The following is a 27,151-nucleotide window of genomic DNA, read 5'->3' as shown; positions in this document are numbered from 1 at the left end:
GCAGGCCGGGATGAGGGAGAAACTAGCTGAATCGCTGTCCTTTGGGAAGAAGGCTTCTCCCTTTGGGAAGAAGGCTTCTCCCCATGGGAGCTGCACATGGACAGGACAGCTAGAGGTTTTTGCCCTTCTAAAAGTCTGATTAGTCACTGGACTTGCAGCTTTCCCAGCTGTCCATCCCTGCTGGTTCCATGATTCAGTACAGTGTGTAGTGTAGGAAAAAACAGGTGACTCATGAGCAAAGTGCTCGGATGGCAGTAACTCCTGCGTGCATCTCGTGAAAGCTTGTCAGCGCAGTCCATGTCGAATCTCTCAGCTCTTGTCTCTCACTGAGCTGCTGTACAAGCAAAATAACGATCAGTAACAAAGCTGGCAAGACCTTTCTCTTTCCTGACGTTTTTTAAAATGATGTTTTATAATAGACATGCAGGGTTAAATACAAAAAGGTTAAAACAGTTTAAAGCACTTCTGTTTTTGGAACGTCCCCTGTAATTCAGAAATGTCTGGACAGATTTTGTTCATTTCCATGTATACATGAAGGGCCAAGTCTGAAAATATTTGGACTGGGATTTTCAAAGATGCTGAAAGAAATTAAGTGCCAAATCCTTTGGTAAATCTAAGCCTTGGTATTGTACTGTTATGTTGTATATTTTCCATTCCTTCCTCAGAGGAAGGATGAATTGATAGTGTATAAGTCACAAACAAGCCAGCTTCATTCCCCAGCAGCTTTGTATCTTTATATTATTACTTTTCCTTCGCTTATGTTTTGCGATATAGGTTTAATTCATATTCCACAATGTGGGCCTCCCCCCCCCGCATTGTAAACCCTGAAATTATAAATAAGACTGTTAACATGTTAGATAATCTAATATCCAGTCTTGGTAAAATAGAAAATTACAAAAAAGTGGTATTTATTTGTTCTGCATAATAGAAATTGTAATATTATTCAATAATGGCACATTACTCACCCACACAGATGCTGAAGTGAGCTGTAAATTGCATGTGTTCTGGGACTGAGTGTGGATAGAATTGTTAAAGAATCCTTCAGTTTGTTCTTTCGAGATTCTAGCTATTAAGACCTCCTACACTGTCCTTCTGGCTGGTGTGGTGATGTGCACTGGCAGCCTCCAGAAACCGGTGACAAATGGGTGCATTTGCCCCTGTAAATACCTTAAGGCAGTGATTCTCAACCTTTTTACTCCTGGGGCTCCCTGCCCCTCCCCCATATCTGTGATCTAGCTAGGATCCCTCTCCCATTTCACTGTATGGGAAGGGCACTGTAGGGACAATACACTGACACAGGTTGAGAGCCCTTCTTAACTTAGTGTACATGTGGGAAAGGAAGGTCTCCCTGCTGCTAGCTCTGGGGTGTGTTTTCCTACATGCCCCACAACGCCTTTTGTTTAGCCTCTAGTAATAATAAGATGTGCTGGTTTCACACCTGTCTACAGGTTCTGGGGCTTCAGCCCAAAGATAAAATTTGGGTCAGTCATATAAGCACGAGGGAGGGTGTAGCCGGCCACGCTAGCCCCCTTTGCGGACGACACTCATTAGCTTGCCAGAGTTATTGCTTTTATCAAAATGCCAATCAGTGCCGTTTTAGGGCTGTTCTTCCAGGCCTCTTGTATCTCAGGTGTCTGGTGATTCTGGCTCAAACACACTGTCCCTTTTATGTGGCACCTTAGAGACTAACACATTTATTTGAGCATAAGCTTTCGTGAGCTACAGCTCACTTCATCGGATGCATTTCTTTGGAAAGGAAGATGTCTGTCTGTATCTGTACGAGTTTTTTCATGAAGTTGATAGATTTCCACTCCATACGGCTAAATTCAGTGCCTTTGCATAATGACAGGTTTCAGAGTAGCAGCCGTGTTAGTCTGTATTTGCAAAAAGAAAAGGAGTACTTGTGGCACCTTAGAGACTAACAAATTTATTTGAGCATAAGCTTTCGTGAGCTACTGCTCACTTCATCGGAAAGCTTATGAAAGCTTATGCTCAAATAAATTTGTTAGTCTCTAAGGTGCCACAAGTACTCCTTTTCTTTTTGTGAATACAGACTAACACGGCTGCTCCTCTGAAACCTGTCCCTTTTATGGAGATTGAGGAAATTCTATTCTACAGGCTTCTGTAGGTAACGAGGGTGTCAACATTTTCAAGTCAGCAGTTTTAAAGCCTCAGCAAGTACTCGTAGATGAGATATGATTCCTGCCTGAGAAATCCACTTAAGTGCAGCCCACATGCATCTGTCTGGATAATTCGGTGTGGTTTCTGTCGCAGGGATCATAGCAGGTCCTGATGGGGCCCGGCTCTTGCCCTGGTAGATAGAACAGCAACAAAAAGATTACTTGCTGGTAGCAAGAGGCACAGTCAGTCTGTAGCTGTGTTGGTAGCTGTGAACCTTTTTTCGCCTCTGTCTTCACGAACAAGGTCAGCTCCCAGACTACTGCACTGGGCAGCACAGCATGGGGAGGAGGTGACCAGCCCCCTGTGGAGAAAGAAGTGGTTTGGGACTATTTAGAAAAGGTGGACGAGCACAAGTCCATGGGGCAGTATGCGCTGCATCCAAGAGTGCTAAAGGAATGGCAGATGTGATTGCAGAGCCATTGGCTATTATCTTTGAAACTCATGGCGATCGGGGGAAGTCCCGGATGACTGGAAAAAGGCTAATGTAGTGACCATCTTTAAAAAAGGGAAGAAGGAGGATCCGGAGAACTACAAGCCAGTCAGTCTCACCTCAGTCCCTGGAAAAATCATGGAGCAGGTCCTCAAGGAATCAATTCTGAAGCACTTACATGAGAGGAAAGTGATCAGGAACAGTCAGCATGGATTCACCAAGGGCAAGTCATGCCTGACTAATCTAATTGCCTTCTATGACGAGATAACTGGCTCTGTGGATGAGGGGAAAGCAACTGACGTGTTGTTCCTTGACTTTAGCAAAGCTTTTGACACAGTCTCCCACAGTATTCTTGCCAGCAAGTTAAAGTAGTATGGGCTGGATGAATGGACTGTAAGGTGGATAGAAAGCTGGCTAGATCGTCAGGCTCAATGGCTCATGATCAATGGCTCCATGTCTACTTGGTAGCTGGTATCAAGCGGAGTGCCCCAAGGGTCGGTCCTGGGGCCGGTTTTGTTCAATATCTTCATTAATGATCTGGAGGATGGCGTGGACTGCACCCTCAGCAAGTTTTGCAGATGATACTAAACTGGGAGGAGAGGTAGATACGCTGGAGGGCAGGGATAGGATACAGAGGGACCTAGACAAATTAGAGGATTGGGCCAAAAGAAATCTGATGAGGTTCAACAAGGACAAGTGCAGAGTCCTGCACTTAGGACGGAGGAATCCAATGCACTGCTACAGACTAGGGACCGAATGGCTCGGCAGCAGTTCTGCAGAAAAGGACCTAGGGGTTACAGTGGACGAGAAGCTGGATATGAGTCAACAGTGTGTCCTTGTTGCCAAGAACGCTAACAGCATTTCGGGCTGTATAAGTAGGGGCATTGCCAGCAGATGAAGGGACATGATCATTCCCCTCTATTCGACATTGGTGAGGCCTCATCTGGAGTACTGTGTCCAGTTTTGGGCCCCACACCACAAGAAGGATGTGGAAAAATTGGAAAGCGTCCAGCGGAGGGCAACAAAAATGATTAGGGGACTGGAACACATGACTTATGAGGAGAGGCTGAGGGAACTGGGATTGTTTAGTCTGCAGAAAAGAAGAATGAGGGGGGATTTGATAGCTGCTTTCAACTACCTGGAAGGGGGTTCCAAAGAGGATGGATCTAGACTGTTCTCAGTGGTAGCAGATTACAGAACGAGGAGTAATGGTCTCAAGTTGCAGTAGGGGAGGGTTTAGGTTGGATATTAGGAAAAGCTTTTTCACTAGGAGGGTGGTGAAACACTGGAATGCGTTACCTAGGGAGGTGGTGGAATCTCTTTCCTTTGAGGTTTTTAAGGTCAGGCTTGACAAAGCCCTGGCTGGGATGATTTAGTTGGGGATTGGTCCTGCTTTGAGCAGGGGGTTGGACTAGATGACCTCCTGAGGTCCCTTCCAACCCTGATATTCTATGATTCTATGAACCTTAATGCTACACCTTTTCCCTCCCTAGTGATTGAAATGGCTTTCAACCTTGTCGTGAAATGTTAAAAGCTCTCCAAGGCACACCTGGGTCAGCTGCACCAAGGTGATGATTGCTCTCAGCTGGTGAGGAGGGCAAGGTAAAGGGGGTGAGAGCACTGAAAGGTGGGAGTGGAGTAGAGAGAAGAAAAGCATAAAATATACAGCAAAGGAGGCAAATCAAGGGAGGCGAGGAGCGGGCGGAAAACTTAGAGAAATGAGCAGCCAAGCCAGAAGGAGGGAAGCTAAAATCTGTCTTTCCAATCCCCGTTTTCCCATTGGTCAAGTTTTCAGGGTCCCTTTCTGTATATTCAGCACCTACCATGATGGGGACCTGTGTCTGATTGACCTTCTGGTCACTACCGTAGTACAGATAATAAATGATAATCCGGCCTTGTCCACTGATTCCAACGTGCACAGGGACACCTGCTTAGGTCCTGACATAGCCCAGTAATGAGTTCCCTCTAGCTTCAGTCTCCTGTTCCATTATAATGTGGACAAGCAGTGCTGCACCACTGAAGCCAGTGGGAGCTGTGGGTGCAGAATTGAGCCCTCCCTGAAGAGCAGATCGATGGCAAAGCAGACCAGAATTGATGTAAACCCACAGCTCACATTTTGCATTTTATTGGGTGCAGAGAAGGGATCATAGACCGGATTATCCTTTCTTTCTCCAGTTTTGAGCTGATATAACTACAATGAAGTCTGTTACACCAGTGCAAAGCTGGTGTAACAGAGCGAAGAATCAAGCTGCATGTGTTGTCTGCCAAGCTAAGTTGTCCTCTTCTTTGACAGCCTGCGGAGCCATTTGAATGAATGATAGAAGTAAAATTCCATTACTGCTTGCAAATAGAATAGTCAAAAGTGCTTGGAGAATGTCAGTGGTCAAAGTGGCCAGGAGGATAATTGCCTGAAGAGAATATTTCTCACTGTGCTATTGCCCTGGGTCAGTGGCGTGTATCTCAGAATGGAGTTGTGGGAGAGGACACTGAGTGAGAATACTGTGTGTGGCATGTTTCGCTCCTCACAGTATTAGTGCCTCCTGCTCCAGACCTGACGACAACTTTATAGAGGCTTGAGTTCTGAGCAAAAACACAGCATGTACTGGGAATTTTTCCTTGCGTCTCTGGACTGAGAGATCAGAATCAGAGTTAGAATTATTAACACAAGCAGAGCTAGAAGTTTCCTTTGATGCAGCCGTGTAACCCTGAAATGATCGGTAACAGCACAATGCTTCCTCCCTTAGCTAGGAGGCTTTTTAAGGATTGGATCAGTTAACGAAATCCTGAGTAACTTCATTTACCTGAGTTAGCCCCATTTACTTCAATGAGATAACTCTTGGTATTCTTATTTGTACTGTGATAGCACCTAGAGGCATTGGCTCCATTGTGGTCCACACTCCACAAAGAGCCATTCCTTACCCTGAAAAGCTTACAGTGTAAGTGTAAGACCCCATACTACAGGTGGATATGACAGTCAGATGGGGGCACACCAGGAAATGATACTGATCAGCTGTGCTTCCAGCACATAGGCTGCCTAACCAGTGTCAATTTTTGTGTTAGGCATCAGGCAGAGAAAAATTTGGACAGTGAAGTAGCATTGTAGATAGTTACTCTTGTGAGTAAAGTTATATATGTGCTTAGGATCTTTGGGCCTTTTGTTTTTTTTCTCCTAGTCCCCTCCAGCGCCATATGTGGAGAGATTAAAAAGAGAAAGACTGTTCATCTTAGAAATGAGATGATTAAGTGGGGATATGAACGAGGTCTAAACAATCAGGAATGGGGTGGAGAAAGTGAACAAGGAAGAGTTATTTACCCCTTCATATAACAGCAGCACCAGGGGGTCACCCAATGAAATTAACAGGCAGCAGGTTTAAAACAAAGGAAGTATTTCTTCACAGTCAACCTGTGGAACTCATCACCAACCAATGTTGTGAAGGTCAAAAGTATAACTGGGTTTAAAAAAGAATGAGAGAAGTTCATGGAGGATAGATCTATCCATGGCTATTAACCAAGATGGTCAGGCACACAACCCCATGCTCTGCATGTCTCTAAACCGCTGACTGCCAAAAGCTGGGACTGGATGAAGGGATGGATTGCTCAATAAATTGTCCTGTTCTGTTCATTCCCTCTGTAGCTTCTGGTGCCAGCCACTGTCAGAAGACCGGATACTGGTCTGTCCCAGCATGGCCATTCTTCTTTTCTGTCCTAAGACTTTTTTTTTTTAATGTACTTTCTATCCGTCTCCCCCACCCTGCCTCTATATCTCGAGTGGTTGATTGGCTGGAATAGCCTTTCAGGGTAAATGTAACCTATATTTTGAAATAACATTTGTTTTACACAAACTTAATAAAATGCCAAAGCTTGATCTGTCCACCCCCACTCACCTGCCATCTCTTTCAATATAGGACTCTGTCACATCTCTGGGGAGCTAGAGGTGACTTGCTGCAGGGATTTGAGCTCTCTGTAACACTTGCTGAGTCTGCCTTGAATTGGCAAGTACCATAATCCTTTAGTTTAACATGGCATTATTTGTAGAGAGAAATTTAAACAGCTGTCGGAGAAGCCAGTCACAGATGATGACATTGTGAAGCTGTGCATGGTTATTCTCCGCAGTTTTTTGCTAAGGCAGAGAGGGAAACATGGCTGCAAAGAAGGACCCAGTCAGACTGAGTTTAGTGCCTGGAAAGATGGTTATTGCACAGAGAAGATACTGGCACAATATAGAGAACGGTGTTTGGTTTAGAACTGAAGTTTGGTAGCACTTTTATATTTCAGATAAAATTTTCAAAAGTGTAAAAACTTAGGAGCCTTAAGTGACTTTTGAAAATGGGACTTCAGTGTTTTTGAAAATTTTACCCTTTATCTGAAGGAGACCTATTATGACCTTCTAAAACACTGTTGTGGTCACTGCAGCTAGTGTGAAGAGTACCTGGCTATTCCTGAAGGTATTTATGTATTTGTTAAAGAGTTACAAAGTCATGTAATATTTCATTTTATTGTAATAGTTCAAGTGATTTAGAATAGTTGTAAATGTGTTTTGTTATACCAGGTACTTCGCTGTAGGGGTCTGAGCTCTCTGCTACACTTCCAGAGTGTGCTGTCTTTGTATTTGCAGATATATTTTATTAGTGACCTGATTAGACAATATCCCAGGTCAGAGTGTGAAGGGCATCTATGGTTTATCATCTTGGCTTGTGAATTCTTCATACGCTCAGGAAAACAGACCTTTTCCTGAACAGTGCCCTAAGTGCTGCCAGCGCACCCATAGTATAAGCAATAATGAGAATTAGCTTTGGGGCTTGCTCTAGTGAGGTAGCTTGGGTAGCTGGTAAAGGAGGATGGTCATGTATTTTAGTAGGGGTGTGTGTGTCCCCCCAAGCAGCTCTATAAGAGCTGTTTCCTGAGGCAGGATCTTCTCTTGGTCTTTGGCTTTAATGTTTCAGAGCTCACTGAAAGTTAAATTGAAATGTCTTCTAACCAAGGTGAATCAGCTGCCCCCAATAAGGACAGAATTTATGTGGTACGACATCTGGTAGCAGATCAGTGCACAGGAACAGGGTGGGTACTGGCCCTCTCTCCTAATAGCCACGTTTCACATTTACACAAGGTGGGGATCCTCCCTGACAGGGCTAGTATTTGGGGCCTCGTTCAGGGACAAGTGACTGGGGTTCTGAAGGCAGCTAAGAGCTGGAAGTGGTCAGTTTCCAGATTATATTTGTTTGAAGACGACTTACCCTGGAGGGCTGCATGTGCTAGATTTAGTATGTGTGTTACTGAACGCAGCGCAGACTTCATCAGACAATAAAGGGTCAGAGCTTTGTGGTTGAGAAGCTAATTGGATAAAGGATTCTCACTCATGCCTGTTAAAAGGGGTTTCTGGTAAAATGACATCTTTAATGACAAAGAAAAGGGTATTAGCAGCCTCTACCTTGGGACACCATATTCTCTGCCTTGGAGAACGGGCAGGATTAAACATTAAGGCTTTCATTGTTACTTCTCCCAAGGTGATATAATCATTGACAGGAGAGCAGGAGATCTTGCCAAGGGGTTCTTAATGAGCCGTCTCCACTCTTATTCCATATGATTACAGCCTAGATGGTACTCTTCGTGTATAAAGCTGCACTTGAATTCCCAAATCAGCAACTGGCTGTGAGCTGAGAATGGTCATTTTGTACTAGGGGGGAATAATAGAACAAACCCCAGGCACTTTTCCAGCATGTGACACAGAATGATTGCCTCTGGCCCAGGGCTGCTTATGGACTGAGCTGACTAGCTCATGTCATCTTCGTGGCTTCTCTTCCCATTTCCTGTCACTGATTCATCATGTAACCTTAAGCAAATTGCTTCCCCTTCATGTGCCTCAGTTTCTCGATTTTCAAAAGAAGTTAGTAGTATCCCATCACAGCTTAATTCACTAAGTGTGTTGGGATGGAAAAGTCTTTTGAAGAGTGAAATGTTATTGCTATTTCCTTTTCAGCTGGCTCTGCCGCAGTTCTTTTCTGCCTGCTCCTGGTTAATCAGTGTCCTGCTGTAATCGGTACGTTAGATATGCCACAGATTGTAGAACAGACCTAGCCACTTAATAAACCCCCTCATCTGCCTTCTTGCTATAAGAAAAACCCAGTCTGAATCCTGAGAAGAACAAAGGAGATGAAGTGGCTTCTGCTTTTCGCTTTTTAGCTCTTAACTCCCTGCACCACTATCCTCCGCTCTCTGGGTCACAACTACATTGAAATGCACGGACATTTCTGATCTGCCCCTTGCCGCATGTTCTTGACTGTAATAGGAACATGACATTTAATTTGTAGCCCTGTCAGAATTGATGCATTCCTAAATAACTCTCTCAACCTTTCTGGAGACTCAGAAACAGGAGTGAACTGCATGTTTTTCTAATGTTTGCTGCACTGCTACCAACACTTCAAAAGCCGTAAGGACTGAGCACAAAGGAACCAGAACATTCCTTGCTTCGCAAAATTCTCACCAGAATAGGCCCAGGGCTCTGAAATACAAGAAATGTAGCAAGTGGGATGGGAAGAGAATAGGGCAGGAAAAGGTGGGAGGATGATGGGTTATTTATATAGCAACAGAGGCACATGGTACTTCCTGGACAAATGAATCCCTGGCCCAGTGAGTCTACAGTTTGAGGCACTGATCCTGAATTAGGATAGACTAGCTCCCTGGGTCCATACAGTATTGCACTGAAGTCAGTTGGATGCTGCTTAGCGCAGGGGTCCTTGAGCTCCCATCCCCATCTAGGAGCTGAGCCTAAAGGATTATATATCTGATGCGCCCTTCAGTATAGAATCTCGGGCTGCTGCTAGACTATAAACTGATGGATGGGATTTTGGTTTCCCTGAACAGACGAGAGTGAAAATTTTAATTCAGTCCAATGAAAGATGCAGACAAATTGGAAGGCTGTCAGGGAAGAGGATGTGACTAGGATGCTGGAGGGACTGACCGACTGACAAGACAAGATTAAGGGTCTGGTTTTCAGAAGAGATGAGCACAGACTCCACTTGGGATTGTGGGTTCTCAGAATTAGATGCTAATTGAGTAGCATGGCCATGAGTTGCCTATAATGCGCTTCAGGTATTTACTACCTGATCCTGCAGTTGGATCTGCGTGGATGGACCCTTTTGCCTGTGTGATCTGATGACAGGATTGGGACCTAATTGTATAAATACCTACCAGAGAGAGGAACTGTTTACGGTGGAAGGAATGGGTAGAGCTAGGAGGAACGGGGTGACAGAAAGAGAGGGAAAATTTAGACTGAATATCAGGAAAACACTCCTGAGAATGAGATCTTAGTCTTTGAAATATGAGACTTTCTACACAATCAGGCTGGGGAAAGTGCTGGAAAACTGTGGCATAGGGAGCTTCCTGTGCTGGGTGAGGGGGATGAAGGAGAGAGACCATTACAGGTCTTTCCTGCCTTTATATTCTATGCTTTTATTAAGGGTCCGTTCCTGGCTGGATGACAGAACCCTTCCCTTGCTAGTCTTAGCACTTGCCTTAGTCAGCAGAGCAGGATCAGATGTGATTAGAAGTGCCCCCCACCCTTTTTTTGAACAAAGGTCACTCCCAATTTGAATACAACTAGGCCAAGATTTTCATAAACCGCTAACGATTCTGGGTGCCCCACATGAGCCATGTGAAGGGGCCTGATTTTCAGAGGGCGAATGCTCAGAGCGCTCTGAAAATCAGGCACCTTTAACGTGTCAAGTTGGACACACACATTCCTAATCACTTCACAATCTTAGCAAGTCCATTTAGCAGATCTGGAAGAAGGAGTTGCAGATTTCCCCCTTCCCTCCCGTTGTGTCCTGGCAAGAAGAGTGGTAGCCAGGCATCAGTGAAAGAGGCAAAACCAGCCAGAAAACTGAATCTGGCATAGATAGAAAAGAGGCAAATCAGAGAAAACAAACACGATATTGAGCAGATGAGAATTACTCAGCAAAGAAAATAATCAGACAAGTGATTCCTCTTTGGTTTAAAGAACAGGAGGACTTGTGGCACCTTAGAGACTAACAAATTTATGTGAGCATCAGCTTTCGTGAGCTACAGCTCACTTCATCGGATGTGACTGTATAGATCATTGTTGTAACCAAGATCCTATGGTTGCACCAGGTCTTCTACAGAGGAGGTCAAGTGGGGTGTCTATGGAAAGGTTGTAGTTTGCTGGTTATGATTATGCTGTCAGTATGTGTGTATCCTTTTTGAATTTGAAGTTATGAGTATTGGCTATGTACTTGTATCTCAATGTGTTTGATTCTAAGTAGCTGCAGTGAAGCATTTGGTCAGCTTCTTGAGAAAGGACTATTCTCAGTAAGTGCCCAATCAAGAAACATTTAACTGACAATGGACTTTGGGAGATACCAGTCCACATCTGAGCTTTCCTGGGAACATTTAGACTAACATGTAAACAATGAAGAGCTCCGGCATGAGACTGCAGAAAAACCTGAGCGTCTCTGGATTAAGTTTAGAAGTGTGAGCAACAAGAGTGATGTAGTGGTGGGAGTCTGCTATAGACCACCGGACTAGGGGGATGAGGTGGATGAGGCTTTCTTCCGGCAACTCGCAGAAGCTACTAGATCGCATGCCCTGGTTCTCATGGGCGACTTCAATCACCTGATATCTGCTGGGAGAGCAATACAGCGGTGCACAAACAATCCAAGAAGTTTTTGGAAAATGTAGGGGACAATTTCCTGGTGCAAGTGCTGGAGGAGCCAACTAGGGGAAGAGCTTTTCTTGACCTGGTGCTCACAAACCGGGAAGAATTAGTAGGGGAAGCAAAAGTGGATTGGAATCTGGGAGGCAGTGACCATGAGTTGGTCGAGTTCAGGATCCTGACACAGGGAAGAAAGGTAAGCAGCAGAATACGGAGCCTGGACTTCAGGAAAGCAGACTTCGACTCCCTCAGGGAACTGATGGTAGGATCCCCAGGGGGAATAACATGAGGGGGAAAGGAGTCCAGGAGAGCTGGCTGTATTTCAAAGAATCCCTATTGAGGTTACAGGGACAAACCATCCCGATGTGTCGAAAGAATAGTAAATATGGCAGGCGACCAGCTTGGCTTAACAGTGAAATCCGTGCGGATCTTAAACATAAAAAGAAGCTTACAAGAAGTGGAAGATTGGACAAATGACCAGGGAAGAGTATAAAAATGTTGCTCGGGCATGTAGGAATGAAATCAGGAGGGCCAAATCGCACCTGGAGCTGCAGCTAGCAAGAGATGTTAAGAGTAACAAGAAGGGTTTCTTCAGGTATGTGAACAAGAAGAAAGTCAAGGAAAGTGTGGGCCCCTTACTGAATGAGGGAGGCAATCTCGTGACAGAGGATGTGGAAAAAGCTAATGTACTCAATGCTTTTTTTTGCCTCTGTCTTCACGAACAAGGTCAGCTCCCAGACTGCTGCGCTGGGCAACACAGCATGGGGAGTAGGTGGCCAGCCCTCTGTGGAGAAGAAAGTGGTTCGGGACTATTTAGAAAAGCTGGACGTGCACAAGTCCTTGGGGCCGGATGTGTTGCATCCGAGAGTGCTAAAGGAGTTGGCGGCTGTGATTGCAGAGCCATTGGCCGTTATCTTTGAAAACTCATGGCGATCGGGGGAGGTCCCAGATGACTGGAAAAAGGCTAATGTAGTGCCCATCTTTAAAAAAGGGAAGGAGGAGGATCCTGGGAACTACAGGCCAGTCAGCCTCACCTCAGTCCCTGGAAAAATCATGGAGCAGGTCCTCAAGGAATCAATCCTGAAGCACTTATACGAGAGGAAAGTGATCAGGAACAGTCAGCATGGATTCACCAAGGGAAGGTCATGCCTGACTAATCTAATCGCCTTCTATGATGAGATTACTGGTTCTGTGGATGAAGGGAAAGCAGTGGATGTATTGTTTCTTGACTTTAGCAAAGCTTTTGACATGGTCTCCCACAGTATTCTTGTCAGCAAGTTAAAGAAGTATGGGCTGGATGAATGCACTATAAGGTGGGTAGAAAGTTGGCTAGATTGTCGGGCTCAACGGGTAGTGATCAATGGCTCCATGTCTAGTTGGCAGCCGGTATCAAGTGGAGTGCCCCAAGAGTCTGTCCTGGGGCCGGTTTTGTTCAATATATTCATAAATGATCTGGAGGATGGTGTAGATTGCACTCTCAGCAAATTTGCTGATGATACTAAACTAGGAGGAGTGGTAGATACGGTGGCAAGTAGGGATAGGATACAGAGGGACCTAGACAAATTGGAGGATTGGGCCAAAAGAAATCTGATGAAGTTCAACAAGGACAAGTGCAGAGTCCTGCACTTAGGATGGAAGAATCCAATGCACAGCTACAGACTAGGGACCGAATGGCTAGGCAGCAGTTCTGCAGAAAAGGACCTAGGGGTTACAGTGGACGAGAAGCTGGATATGAGTCAACAGTGTGCCCTTCTTGCCAAGAAGGCCAATGGCATTTTGGGCTGTATAAGTAGGGGCATAGCGAGCAGATCGAGGGACGTGATCGTTCCCCTCTATTCGACATTGGTGAGACCTCATCTGGAGTACTGTGTCCAGTTTTGGGCCCCACACTACAAGAAGGATGTGGAAAAATTGGAGAGAGTCCAGCGAAGGGCAACAAAAATGATTAGGGGTCTGGAACACATGACTTATGAGGAGAGGCTGAGGGAACTGGGATTGTTTAGTCTGCAGAAGAGAAGAATGAGGGGGGATTTGATAGCTGCTTTCAACTACCTGAGAGGTGGTTCCAAAGAGGATGGTTCTAGACTATTCTCAGTGATAGCAGATGACAGGACAAGGAGTAATGGTCTCAAGTTGCAGTGGGGGAGGTTTAGGTTGGATATTAGGAAAAGCTTTTTCACTAGGACGGTGGTGAAACACTGGAACGCGTTACCTAGGGAGGTGGTGGAATCTCCTTCCTTAGAAGTTTTTAAGGTCAGGCTTGACAAAGCCTGGCTGGGATGATTTAATTGGGGATTGGTCCTGCTTTGAGCAGGGGGTTGGACTAGATGATCTCCTGAGGTCCCTTCCAACCCTGATATTCTATGATTCTATGATTCTAATGGCGTCAGCCTGCAAAAAGCTGAATCATTCATGGACATGTGACTTGCTCAGGTGGCTACAAACTCCATCTTGTTGCTGTGATTTTGCACAGAAGAACAAAGAGGTTTCCGCCCACAAGAGAGAGAATATAAAAGGCCCTGGAAACCCCTCCATTTTGTCTTTGGCTGGCTCAAGAGATGGCCTCTCCACCCCAAAGAGATGCCTGAAAGAAACTGGGACAACGGACTATAACTAAGGGAGTCTGAGTGATTGCTGGACCTAGGCCATAAACCACACCATTGGTCTGAAAAGGATTGGGCCCAGACTAGGAAGGAGTCTAGCCTGTGAAAGAAGCTTATTGGAACATCTCTGAGGGTGAGGTTTCATCTGTAATCAGTTTCTTAATGTATTAGGCTTAGACTTGCGTGGTTTTTTGTTTGTTTGGTTTTTTTTTTGCTTGGTAACTTATTTTGTTCTGTCTGCTATAACTTGGAACCACGTAAATCCTACTTTTTATACTTAATTAAGCCAGAGTAAGCAATTAATATCTGGGGGAGCAAACAGCTGTGCATATCTCTCTATCAGTGTCCTAGCGGGAGGATAATTTATGAGTTTACCATGTATAAGCTTTATACAGAATAAAAGTAATTTATTTGGGGTTTGGATCCCATTGGGAGCTGGATGTCTGGGTGCTAGAGACAGGAGCACTTGCTAAGCCGTTTTCAGTTAAGTCTGCATCTTTGGGGGCATGGATCAGACCCTGGGTCTGTGTTGCAGCAGATTAGCATATCTGGCTCAACAAGACAGGGTTCTGGAGACCCAAGCTGGCAGGGAAAACAGGCTCAGAGGTAGTCTCAGCACACCAGGTGACAGTCCCAAGCAGGTCTCTGTGACCGAATCCATCACGTGGAGTTTGGATGTTCCTTCAAACTAGCTGAGCCTGCTGCCATGCAGCAAAGCCCTTGGGAATAGGCTTTCCAAGTGAAATTCATCCCAAGTCTGATGCACCCCTAAATCCCATTTATGCCTTCAGGGCCTTGTGCTGGCTTTCTGCACAGAGGTGTCTGGCCTTCTGGCCGTGTAGGTGTATACATCATAGCAAGCCATTATCACAGTTTAGTGCTCTACTGGAAGGTGCTCTGAGGCACGATGTTGCAGCACAATTTGAAACACTGAATTAGACTGTTGGGAACCTTGCTTAGGTTGCCAACAGACTGAATCAGTTTTAAAGACTGAAGTACCTTATTACCCTGAAGGGCTTTGTAGGTGTGAAACCAGTCTTCCAGTTGTCCATGTTATACCTGTTTGGTGACTAAATGACAGAGACTCAAGGCCCAGTGGCTGTCAGGGCAGTACCTTTTACCAGCACTAAATTCACTTTAAAGGAGAAAAATGAACCCTGCAAAACATATCGGGCTGGAGGGAACTTTTCGGTTTATGGTTCTTTATTTTTCTTTCTGGACTTCTTTTATTATTGCTCCCCAGCCACAGGCCGCAGTGGTTCAAGGCTGCTTGGAGACAGTGTGTCCACCTGGCTGCAAATTCCATGGCTTTTCCTTGCTACTACAGAGGTTGAATTGACTGATTGGTTGTTTGATTTGGTCCTTTGAGTGAAATTTCTCCCAGTCACCAAAACAGACATTTTATCTTCCCTCCTCCTTACCACCATACACAAGCCAGTGTCATCATGTTGTTCAGTCAGTTTTTAGCACTAGGTGTTTGCAAAGTGCTTTTAACTAGGTCAAGGTGTTACCTTAGGATGGAATCCATTGGGAACTTTAGTGTGGCTTTAATTTCTTTGCCTTCAGCAAAACCATTAACCAATTAGATGGTAGGTTTCAGAGTAGCAGCCATGTTAGTCTGTATCCATGAAAAGAAAAGGACTTGTGGCACCTTAGAGACTGACAAATGTTGCATCCGATGAAGTGAGCTGTAGCTCACGAAAGCTTATGCTCAAATAAATTTGTTAGTCTCTGAGGTGCCACAAGTCCTCCTTTTCTTTTTTCAATTAGATGATGACTTTCCACTGATTGTTCCTTTATAGGTTTTTAAGTATCTGTGGTTAAGAGTTGAGCTGAGGGTTTCATGCAGATCCTGGAGATGTCAGTTCCTCTTGCTTATAGCCATAGGGAGTTTTTGTTTTGTGCCAGCTTAGAGCATATTCAGAAAGAAGAATTAAAAAGAATAAATTATGTTTAGGGGACATTTGGTGCAATTAGAGCTACAGCAATAACCTAGATTTATTGGAGCAGTGCACCCAGTTATTAAACCTGAACATTCAGATCCCTATGTTCTCATCAGAGTTTCATTTTGCCTATTGTTCTATTTTTAGTCCATGTATTATCAGAAATGGTCCATCTGAATTATCTTTTGTTTCTTTCAGAATATGATAAAATCCCCTGTAGCTAAGCTTAGATGTTTCAAACAAGATTTTGTCCCTAAAGTGAGAAAATCGAGTAAAAAAAACCCAGTGGCATGTTCAGAGAGAGCCAAATTTGCATCCTAACGATTCAAACAAAACAAAGCATGAGATCAGTTTACCGAACTCTGCTTTTATCATTTCAGAATTTGGAATTGGGGATATTTTATTTCTCTGTTTTTATGCATGGTCCTTCAAGTTAATTACATGCACCTTGCAATCTAAATAAAATATATTGGCTGCCGTAGTAGTAAGGGTATTTTAGTAGCACCCACTACGTGCAGTCCACACATAGGGGCCTGCCTGCCCCATAGCACTTACAGTTCTGTAGGGATTGTTTCCAGTCTGATAATTTCTTAGTCGTAAAAACCCTTGTAATTTGTTGCAGATATAATGCTGCACTTCTGTCTGTTACCAAGATGTTTTGTGTTTAGGAGATGGATCAGGTCAGTAGAAGGCCCTGTGTTTTATTTATATTGCAGTATAAAAAATGCCCCAATCAAGAGGTAGTCAAAGTAGATGCACAGAAAACTAAACACAGCACACGTTAACTGACCGTACAGATTAACGCCAAACCCAACATGAATGCAACTCTGTATGCTACCAAGGAAAAAGCCCCCGTAAATAGATGAGCCTGGTACCATGGCCTAACTACAAACAGATGGCTTTCGTTGACCATAGACCCAGGGGCGGCAAAAATTTGTATAATTTTTGGTGGTGCCCAGAACCTGCCCCTGTCCAAACTCCACCCCCACCTGCCCAAGGCTCTGGGAGGGAGTTTGGGTGGGGGAGGAGGTCTGGGGTGCAGGCCCTAGGCTGGGGCAGGGGATTGGGATGCAGGGTGCAGGCTCTGGGAGGGAATTTGGGGATGGGAGGGGGTGTGGAGGGAGGGGTGAGGGCTGTGGGATGTGGCTGCAGATGTGGGGTGTGGGAGGGGCTCAGGGCGAGAATGGGGTGTAGGGGGTGAGAGCTCTGTCTGGGGCTGGGAGTGAGGGGTTTGGGATGTGGGGGGGCTCAGGGTGAGAGTAGGAATGTGGGGGGTGAGGGCTCTGTCTGAGGCGAGGGGGGTTGGAGTGTGGGAGGGGGCTCAGGGCTCGGGCAGAGGGTTAGAGTGCAGGGGGATGAGGGCTCTGGCTGGGACTAGGGATAAGGTGTTTGGGGTGTTGGAGGGGCTCAGGGCTAGGGTTGAGGGTGCGGTGGGAGGGTGAAAGCTCTGGCTGGGGGTGTGGGCTCTGGGGTGGGGCAGGGCTGGGGATGAGTTTGGGGTTCAGGCAGGCTGCTCCGGGACAGGGCCAGAGAGGAGCACTCCCCACAGCCCTTTCCCAGCCGACAGCAGTGAGCTCTGGGGGATCAGCCCCCCTTTCCCGCCCCCTGAGCAGCACACTCACCCCCACCACTGTCACTGCATGTGTGCTCCTAGGGCCCCTCTCAGGTCCAGGAATCTCCCTCGTCTCCCCCGTGGTGAGTGCCCGGGGGTGCTGTGTGCACCTCCTTCCTTCCTGCTGCCCCTCACTGTAGTCTCACTGGGGGTGAGGGATGGGGCTGCCTCCTTGCCCAGCATGGGGCAGGAGCAGTGACTGCGGGCTGGGGGCCCCCTGTGTTGGTGGAGGGTCCTGCCAGAAAAGGGAAGGGTCTGAGATGGAAGGGCAAGTTCAGTCAGTCTGCCCTGGCAGTTGAGATGAGGGGCACTAGGACCTTGCGGCAGCAGTTGCTGCAGGGAGGCAGCATGGAGCTGCATGGAAGAGGCATCCAGGGATGCTCTGCTCCAGGGCCTGGGGAGGTGCGTGGGGGCAGCAAGCGGAGGCCGGGGGACACATGGAGGAGGCGCAAGGGGGCGGCAGGTGGGCTGGGGGAGGCACCCAGCCCCAAATATTGGTGGAGCTGGGCCCCTGGGCTCTGAATATTGCTGGAGCCAAGGCACCACGTGAAGATATAACTCGTGGCCTTTACATAGACCCCAGGGTGCTGGATTAGCTACTGAACCACCCACACGCCCAGGGGTCTGTGCAACGTGGGAGCAAGTTGGAGTCAGGACAGCAGTCTCCAGTGCAACTGTCATCCGTTTGGTACAATCCAGGGAAGAAAGCAGGAGCTGATGTGATGTTCTAGCTAGTGTGTAAATCACAACTGCCCCCCAGTGGATGGAATCAGACCTGCTTCAGCATGTGGTATTAAGGCTTGGTCTACAGTTAAAATTTAGGTTGACATAGCTAAATTGGTGAACGGTGTGAAAAACCACCCCCCTGACCAATGTAGTTATGCTGCCCTTATCCCCAGTGTAGACTCAGCTATGTCAACAGAAGAATGCTTTGATCAGTGTAGCTGCTGCTGTTTGGAGAGATGTGTAGCCTCTGTCTAAGGTAGATAGAGATAATATAGAAACTACATCTGAACATCCATACTCACACCATCCCTTGCAGAACAACCTGAAATGCTAGCCATTATCTTCCTCATCCCCGAGAGTCCAGTCAGTTGCATCAGTATGTGGGAAGCCAGAAAGTTGAAAGTCAGGCCCCACATCCAGCAGAGTTTCTTATGCCCTGTTTGTTGCAAAGCCGTAGGGCATGGGACACAGGATATTGAGGTTATCAAACCCCACCAGATGTTGGTCTGACTTACCTGAGCTTTTACAAGAAAGTGATATAAATAATACCTGGCACCATATTAATCCACTTCCATGAAAGGAACTGAACTACAGGGATGGGTCACTCAGTAATTGCCCTGTTGTGTTCATTCCCTCTGAAGCAGCTGGCATCAGCCACTGTTGGGAGACAGGATACTGGGCTAGATGGACCATTGATCTGATCCAGTATGGCCATTCTTATTTTCTTATGAACTGGGAAAAAATTTTTCAATCAGACTCAGCTGCCATTTAGGAGTGTCTGAAGAGGTAAACCATTAGGCTCCTCACTTTTATGTGCTCATGACAATGCAGATGAATAATCAAACTGCTGATTCATTCCTACAGTCTTCATAGACTCCTAAGATAGTTGGTCAATTTTATGCACTGCAACACCCCAGAAAGCTACTGTGGTGTGTGGGGGGTGTAGCTGAGCATTTATCAAAGCTGACAGTTACTTGGTACTCACATGATCTTCAGAGTGAACCAACAGGCTGTGGATGAGTCAGAGGGAATGAAATCTGATTTCTCACCTCTTTACTAACCTGTGCTGGTAGCAGGTTCTACAGAACTAGGAAAGAAAACCATGTAAGAAATATGTGTAATGCAATCTGTGAGCACAAAAGAAAAATCCTCCAGGACTTCAGACCCTGTGCCTGCTACTTCTGCAGCAAGGAAAACAGCATGAGCAATGTCCGTGTTGGATGGAAGAATAAAGTTAATGCAACGTAATACAGACAGACCAAAATGAAGTGTCAGTAACGAAAGCACTAAAGTAATTTAACTTCATAACAAGCGAATGGGACTGAAGAGGGCTCTTCCATTAGAGTTCTTTTTTTTTGTTTTTTTTTTGTTTTTTTTTTTGACAGCAGCAGCTCATTTGGAGCCCACTGCATCAGTGTCATTCATGCTGTTTCAGATTCTGTTTGCTGCATTGCAATCAGTAGCTCATGCTGTTTTCCTCTTTTCGGTAATGAGGTGGGCACTACATGTCCTCACAGTAAAACAAACTTGAATTTTGCATACAAACAAAAGACGGTAGTACCAGTGATATCTGGAAATGGGTGAACCCCCACCCCCATTGGTTATTACAGCAATCGTTAAAGAAAAAACAAATTCACTATTGCTGTAAAGTGTGCAAAGGAATTAAAGAAGGTGCTAGGGAGTATTCTCTCCCCACCATTCATGCAGTGTGTATACACACGTATACAGTAGTTCTCCAAGGAACAGAAAGTAATTGCATGAAATAATTTCTCTGTGTGGAGCAGGAACTGTCTTTTTATTACCTGTTTGTGCAGCGACCAGAACAATGGGATTGGAAGCTTTAGGTATTACTGCAATACAGCTAATACGTCATGATAATTTAATAATGTGAAACAAGTGTTTATATTATTAAGAGGCTATTGTCTGTCCATATTTTTCTGCTTCATAGCTCTCAAAACAAACACTTGTACATCTTCTCTAATAACATCTCACATTTATATAATACCTTTCAACTCACTGGTTCCCAGAGTGCTTTATTAGCTATATACAGCACCAGTAAATACCTCTGGGGCAGTGGGTGGCAACCAGTTAATACACAGTCCATACAATAGTGACAGGGGAGGGTAAATTCTGGACAAGACTTGGGCAAAACTCTGCTCTTGTTTAAAAAACAAAAACAAACGTGCCCCATGGGATCTTTTATGTCTATAACCCACAAACAGCGCTGTGGTTTTTAGATTCTCCTACAAAAGATTTGTCCTCATCTGACTGCTTGCAACATCATTTGTCGACTTTAAAAGAATGAAGGATAAAGTCAACACTGTTGGGAGATTTGAACCTGTGACTCCAGGGAGCCTGATGTTTAGAGCACTGAGCCATGCCTTTTTGAGACTCCTAGTCTATTGTTATACGAGGTTATGGAGGGGTCTAGCAGGCAGCATATAGATTTTTGAGTACAATACATCCGATATAACCTTAAATCTATAAATAGTAGTAGAACACAAATGTTTTCATTCTACAGCTCACTTTGTAAGATATTTCTCATGTACTGCTTTCTTTCGCCAGACACCCATTGTACTCTCTGTGTGCTCTGGTGGGCATGCAGTCTACGGGTGATCCATGGACCACAATTTGAGAGTTCTTGATTTGTAGTTACATTGATGGCGTCATCAGGGAAATGCTGGCTCTGACAAGGGTCTTTCCTCATTACAGACCATGAGTGTGAAATCAGGCAATGGAACTGGAGGAGGATGACATCAGATGCACCCAAGCCATCAATAATGCTGGGTTGAGTACTTCTAAGAAATTAAAACAGTCATAAGAAGAAACTTGTGTTCACCATTTGTATCCTGCAAGACATGGTGTTTGCCTCTGATCTCCAGACTTCACGTTGCCTGCCAGAGTTAGTAGGACCAATACAGCATTTTAGTTTTGGTTATGCCATATTTTGAGGTCTTAAGAAGCGGGTAGGTCTTCTGCACAGGGGTGAATTTCATGCACACATGAAATCATACGCCATTATGTATGCTTGCAGATACTAAATGATGCATATGTATCTTGCATATTTGCATCCATCTGCCATGTTCAAGTAGTATTTTTCCAATTTATAGACAGCTGCTGCTATTCTGTATCCACTATTAACAGCTGTGAGGCAACTCTGTTCATTTGAAAAATCAACATTTGAAGCCAGACTTGCTGTAAACTGAGTTCCTGAGAGTAGAAGTTGGTTCAGTCAGTTACCTGGGGGAAAGAATACTGAAGAGTCATCTACTTGGGTGCTTCTATCTGGATCGCTCAGCTGAGGGTAACAGCTGAGAAGTCTTGGCTGAAAGAACATGCTGGGATCACTTGTACAGTTTTCCGAGTAGAAACCAGATCTTTGAGGAATATAAGCTAAAGAACTGATAAAGAGCTGTTCTTAGTTTGCATCCATTTTTCAGCTGTGTGTTTTTTATAAATTTGCAGCTCTTTGCTCCTCAAGTCAAGTATCTTTCTGCTGGCCTCACCATAATTTAGAGCAGCTTCAAAATGTCTGAAGTACACTGGCGTACAATTAATATATTCTGACCTTCTATATAACACCGGTCATAGAACTTCCCCAAAATAATTCCTAGACCAGATCTTTTAGAAAAACATCCAATCTTGATTTAAAAAAAGGAGAATCCACCACAACCCTTGGTAAATTGTTCCAGTGATTTATTATCCTCATGGTCAAAAATAAAAGGAGGACTTGTGGCACCTTAGAGACTAACAAATTTATTTGAGCATAAGCTTTCGTGAGCTACAGCTCACTTCATCAGATGCATTCAGTGGAAAATACAGTGGGGAGATTTATATACACAGAGAACATGAAACAATGGGTGTTACCCTACACACTGTAACGAGAGTGATCAGGTAAGGTGAGCTATTACCAGCAGAAGAGCCAGGGGGGAGGGGGGAGACCTTTTGTAGTGATAATCAAGGTGGGCCATTTCCAGCAGTTGACAAGAACATCTGAGGAACAGCGGGGGGGGGGGCGGGGGGAATAAACATGGGGAAATAATTTTACTTTGTGTAATGACCCATCCACTCTCAGTCTTTATTCAAGCCTAAGTTAATTGTATCCAGTTTGCAAATTAATTCCAATTCAGCAGTCTCTCGTTGGAGTCTGTTTTTGAAGTCTTTTTGTGGTAATATTGTGACTTTTAGGTCTGTAATCAAGTGACCAAAGAGACTGAAGTGTTCTCCGACTGGTTTTTGAATGTTATAATTCTTGATGTCTGATTTGTGTCCATTTATTCTTTTACGTAGAGACTGTCCAGTTTGGCCAATGTACATGGCAGAGGGGCATTGCTGGCACATGATGGCATATATCACATGGGTAGATGTGCAGGTGAACGAGCCCCTGATAGTGTGGCTGATGTGATTAGGCCCTGTGATGGTGTCCCCTGAATAGATATGTGGACACAGTTGGCAACGGGCTTTGTTGCAAGGATAGGTTCAGAATACCACTAACCATCACCTTCAGCCCCCAACTAAAACCTCTCCAACGCACCATCAAGGATCTACAACCTATCCTGAAGGATGACCCATCACTCTCACAGATCTTGGGAGACAGGCCAGTCCTTGCTTACAGACAGCCCCCCAGCTTGAAGCAAATACTCACCAGCAACCACACACCACACAACAGAACCACTAACCCAGGAACCTCTCCGTGCAACAAAGCCCGTTGCCAACTGTATCCACATATCTATCTGGACAGTCTCTACGTAAAAGAATAAATAAACAACCATCTCTTTGTTATGCTAAATAGATTGAGCTCCTGGAGTGTATCACTATAAGCATGTTTTCCAATGCTTTAATCATTCTCATGACTCTTCTCTGAACCATCTCCAATTTATAAGACCATAAGAATGGCCATACTGGGTCAGACTAATGATCCTTCTAGCTTAATATCTTGTTTTCCAACAGTGGCCAGTGCCAGATGCTTCAGAGGGAATGAACAGAACAAGGCAATTAGCGTCTGATCCATTCCCTGTTGTACATTCCCAGCTTCTGGCAGTCAGCGGTTTAGGGACATCAGAGCACAAGATTGCATTCGCTGACCATCTTTACTAATAGCCATAGATGGACCTATCTTCCATGAATATAGCTAATTCTTTTTTGAATCGCGTTATTCTTTTAGCCTTCACAACATCCCCTGGCAATGAGTTCCACAGGTTTACTGTGTGTTGTGTGAAGAAATACTTCCTTATGTTTGTTTTGTATCTGCTGCATATTAATTTCATTTGTTGATCTTTGGTTCTTGAGTTATGTTCTTGCGTTATGTTCACTTATGTTGTTCACTTTCTCCACGCAATTCATGATTCTCCACACTCTATCATGTCCCCTTTTCAAGTCATCTTTTCTAAGCTGAGCAGTTCTAGTCTTTTTACTCCCTCCTTGTATGGAAACTCACATAGGTGCTGGAACTAAGGATGCTGCCATACCCTCTGGCTTGAAGTGGTTTCCATTACATATAGGTTTACAGATTTGTTCAGCACCCCCACTGTACACATTGTTCCAGCATCCCTGGAAGCCCCTATTCCTAATCATTTTTGTTGCCTTTCTCTGTACCTTTTCTTATTCTAATACATCTTTTTTTGAGATGGGGTGACCAGAACTTCATGCAGTATTCCAGGTGTGGGAATACCATTTATTTATTTAGTGGCATTATTATATTTTATGACAGGTTTCGGAGTAACAGCCGTGTTAGTCTGTATTCGCAAAAAGAAAAGGAGTACTTGTGGCACCTTAGAGACTAACCAATTTATCTGAGCATAAGCTTTTGTGAGCTACAGCTCACTTCGTCGGATGGCAACAATGAAGTGAGCTGTAGCTCACGAAAGCTTATGCTCAGATAAATTGGTTAGTCTCTAAGGTGCCACAAGTACTCCTTTTCTTTTTATTATATTTTATCTCTTTCCTAATGAGCAGATGTTTTCAGAGAACTATCCACAATGACTCCAGTGGCTTTCCTGAGTGGTTACAGTTGACGTAGACCCCATAATTTAGTATGTATAATTGGGACTATGTGCATTGCTTTGCACTTATCAATATTGAATTTCATCTGCCATTTTGTGGCTCCGTCTTACTTAGTAACTCTTCGTGGTCAGCTTTGGACTTAACTCTTTTGAGTAATTTTATATCATCTGTTAATTTTGCCACCTCACTGTTCACCTCCTTTTCCAGATCATTTATGAATATGTTGAACAGAACAGATCCCAGTACAGAACTTGGGGGAACACAGTATTTACCTCTCTCCATTCTGAAAACTGACCATTTATTCTTACTCTTTGTTTCCTGTCTTTTAACCAGTTACTGTTCTATGAGAGGACCTTCCCTCTTATCCCATGGCTGCTTACTTTGCTTAAGAGCCTTTGGTGAGGGACCTTGTCAAAGGCTTTCTGAAAGTCCAGGTACACTATATCTATTGGATCACCCTTGTCTACATGATTGTTGACTCCGAGAAAGAATTCTAATAGCTTGGTGAGACATGATTTCCCTTTATAAAAGCCGTGTTGACTCTTCCCCAGCATATTGTGCTCCTCTGAGTGTCTGATAATTCTTTACTATAGTTTCAACCAATTTGCATAATACCGAAGTTAGGCTTACCAACCTCTAGTTGCCAGGATCGCCTCTGGAGCCTTTTTTAAAAATTGGCGTTATATTAGCTATCCGCCAGTCATCTGGTACAGAGGCTGTTTTAAGCGATAGGTTACAAAGCATCATCATCATTGGCGGTCCCTCGATTCAGGGATGATTTCTATCATGGATTTACATATGGATCCTGAGATGGCTCGGACGTCTGATCTTGGAATCACAGATCCGCCTGCAGTAGGTACTTTCTGGTGGGCCAGCTGCCTGCTGGGAGAAAGTTTTTTCTTTTTCCTTCCTTCTCTCTTTTCAGCATCAAGGTTACATACCATAGTTAGTAGTTCTGCAGTTTCATATTTGAGTTCCTTCAGAACTCTTGGGTGAATATAATCTGGTCTTGCTGATTTATCAACATCCTTCTTGAATTATGGGCATCAGAACTGGACACAGTATTCCAGCAGTGGTCACACCAGTGCCGAATACAGAGGTAAAATAACCCCTCTACTCCTACTCAAAATCCGCTTTTATGCATCCCAGATTTGCATTAGCTCTTTTGGCCACAGTGTCACATTGGGAGCTCATGTTCAGCTGATTATCCATCACAACCCCCAAATATTTTTCAGAGTCACTAATTCCCAGGATAGAGTCTCCCATCCTGCAATCTTGGCCTTTGTATGCTTTCTTTGTTCCTAGATGTATAGATTTACATTTAGCTGAATTAAAACACGTTGTTTGCTTGGGTCCAGGCAATCCAGATCACTCTGATTCAGTGGCCTTGTCCTGTTCATTATTTATCAATCCCCAATTTTTGTGTCATCTGCAAACTTTCAGTGATGATTTTATATTTTCTTCAAGGTCATTGATAAAACTCTTAAATAGCACAGGGCCAATAACTGATCCCTGCAGGACCTCACTGGAAACATGCCCATGACAGTTTCCCATTTACAACTACATTTTCAGACCTATCAGTTAGCCAGTTATGTCATTCCCTTACTGTGGCTGGGGAACTGCTTATTCTGGCTGTGTCCTCACCTGCCCATGCCTCATACCCTGGTGGACTGGGAAGACCTGGGTGTACAGCTGGCCTATATAGCTTTACAGCAGCCAGAGATCCCTACCAGCACGCGCCTTCATGCCAGGGGGAACATTCAGCTCTCCTTGTAGGTCTCTCATTGCACTGTTGAAATGGAACAAAGGGGACTTAGTTTGGATCACAGTCTGGCTAATAATCATGTTGTGTATTATTATTTGAACACCCCAAAATGTTAAACACTTTACAGCACAAAAGTAGTACTCACTCCTTCCCCACATTGCTGACAGCCAAGTAAAATAGCAATTACATTTTAAGTAGCATTTCTGAGCCTTTCCTAGTGGTTCCTCTTGGTTAGAACTGTCAGATCATTTGTGACATAGCCTGTATTGGAAGAAGCCCCATTGCAAACTATTTTCCATTCAGCTTCGTTAATTAACAATCAGATGAAGTTGTTTTAAATATTTAAATAAAATATGTAATGTTTAAAGAGTCTGCAGTGAAGTTCTGCTTGAAAATATCAACTCTGAAAATAGCTTTTATTTAAACACAGTTCCCTGGTGATACCTGTCATGCAGACTGCCGCTCCTCGTAGGAACCTGCACTGCATGGAGGGAGTGTTTCTGCAGAAAATTTAAAGCTGTTTTGGGTTTAAAAAAAAAAAAAAGTTTAGGTTTTCAACAAAAACTCAAAACTTTCCCCCAAAAGCAGTCACTTTTCACAGTTTTGCTTCTCTGAAACCCCGATTTTCTGTCAAAAACCTGTTTCAAGAGAAAATTTTTGACCAGGTCTAATCCAGATACTCGTGCTTCCAGTAGATGCCACTAAGCAGGGTTCTGCAGACTGCATTTCTGAGCTAAAATTGCAAGTGAGAGCAGAGCACTGGGCTGTATCCACTTCTGCAGCCTTGAAGTAGGGAGGGCCAGTTTTGTCCTTGATGCAACTCCATTGACATCTTTGGGAATTGTGATGCCAGAGCACTAATTGTGTAAGTCACGTGATAGCATAATAGAACCTTGATTTTTTTTTTACAAGCAACTGTCTTCTGAATGACTAATTTTATGAACCATTTTTCCCAGAGGGGGGGAAAAATCAAAACAAAAGTGATACCAATGAAGAACAAGTCGACATCCCTTCACATTTCAGTGCCTTCAATGAATTGTAAGTCACTTTTTGCAGTGGTTTGAAGGACAAGTAGAAAGTGAGGCATGCACCATGCTTGAATTTACGCACCATACCTACTGTAATTTTGACACCTTCAACTTTGTGAGCTCCTCAGTCCCTGGTTAGTTTGTAAAATAGGGTTCTACTGTACATCCCACAGAGGATTCTTGGGGCAGGCA

At 44.5% G+C, this 27,151-nt stretch overlaps 1 protein-coding gene across 10 annotated transcripts in view; it reads left to right on the top strand.

Moving 5' to 3' along the window:
• The window catches only part of LOC102932319 (leucine-rich repeat and fibronectin type III domain-containing protein 1-like protein), a 251,812-nt gene that overhangs the window by 43,213 nt on the left and 181,448 nt on the right, over positions 1-27,151 (top strand). The gene's annotated exons all lie outside the window — the stretch shown is intronic.

Source organism: Chelonia mydas, chromosome 23, assembly GCF_015237465.2.
Source record: "Chelonia mydas isolate rCheMyd1 chromosome 23, rCheMyd1.pri.v2, whole genome shotgun sequence".
Lineage (NCBI taxonomy): Eukaryota > Metazoa > Chordata > Testudines > Cheloniidae > Chelonia > Chelonia mydas.
This window is presented reverse-complemented; position numbering and strand designations above follow the sequence as displayed.